This window comes from Mus caroli, chromosome 2, assembly GCF_900094665.2.
Source record: "Mus caroli chromosome 2, CAROLI_EIJ_v1.1, whole genome shotgun sequence".
NCBI lineage: Eukaryota > Metazoa > Chordata > Mammalia > Rodentia > Muridae > Mus > Mus caroli.
This window is the reverse complement of record NC_034571.1, coordinates 86,527,653-86,528,760: the sequence shown is the minus strand read 5'-3', so window position 1 is coordinate 86,528,760 and position 1,108 is coordinate 86,527,653.

Below are 1,108 nucleotides of genomic sequence, written 5' to 3'. Positions count from 1 at the left end.
TACTCACACACTTCTGACCTCCTGGGGATGCTGCCCAGTGGAGACAAGCACACATCAACCATGCTAATCAGGCATGGCTGCTTTCCTGGGAGGGAGGGAGGGAGGGAGGGAGGGAGGGAAGGAAGAAGGTGCCTTAACAGCAGATGGTTTGGGCAGAGCCTCCTGTGAGAGGCCTGAGCCAAAGCAGAGAGTTAAAGTGACCAAACGTTTACCTCTTGAAGCATCAGTAGCAGGGAGGGGAGAGGCAGCCAAGGCCTCTGGCTTTAGGTTCTGGAATGTTCTCAGGGCTGAAGCAGGGAGATTGAGTACTACAAGGTAGGTGCCTATGCTTCTTGCTGGGAAGGGGAAGGAGGCAATCAAGATTTGCACAGACTGTAGAACATTTGTCTGTCCTGCTCCATTTATGTGAAGGGCAGGGTCTGTGGCCAAAGGTGACCTGGCAGGGAGGCTCTCTGAGCCACCAAAAACTGGGACTCAAGCCTTGGTAAACGGTGTTGTATGAGAAGACCCAATAGAGAACCAGGAAGAAAGCACAGCTAGACCCCCGAGTGGGTGCAAGGAACAGAAGCAACCACAAAGCTCTCAAGAATCCAGCCAGGACCTGGGGATGAGGAAGGTCCTAGGCCTTAGGGTAGGAGAAGCCAGTTCAGGACTGTGTGAGTGCAAAAGGGCTGCTAGATAGAAAATGCAATGGGGAGACAGTTGCTGAGAACTGGGCACAGGAGTTCACACTAATCCCCCAGTTTAGCAGGAGACTCAAGACGATTGTCATCAGTTCTTAGCCGAGGCTACATGGTAACTTCCAGGACAAACTGGAAATGAAAGAAAAACAAGTGATGGGGTAGTCCTGGCATACAGAGGCTTCACAGGGCTAAGAAACCAAAAGCAAGCATCACTCAGGTTATCAGGGGTGGTAAGGGCTCAAGGGGGTCTTTGCTGAAGGAGGCAGAGGTAGGAGGATCACGAGTTCGAGGCCAGCCTGGGCTACACATTTTTAGGCTGGGCATGGTGGTGCACGCCTTTAATCCCAGCACTTGGGAAGCAGAGGCAGGCGGATTTCTGAGTTCGAGGCCAGCCTGGTCTACAGAGTGAGTTCCAGGACAGCCAG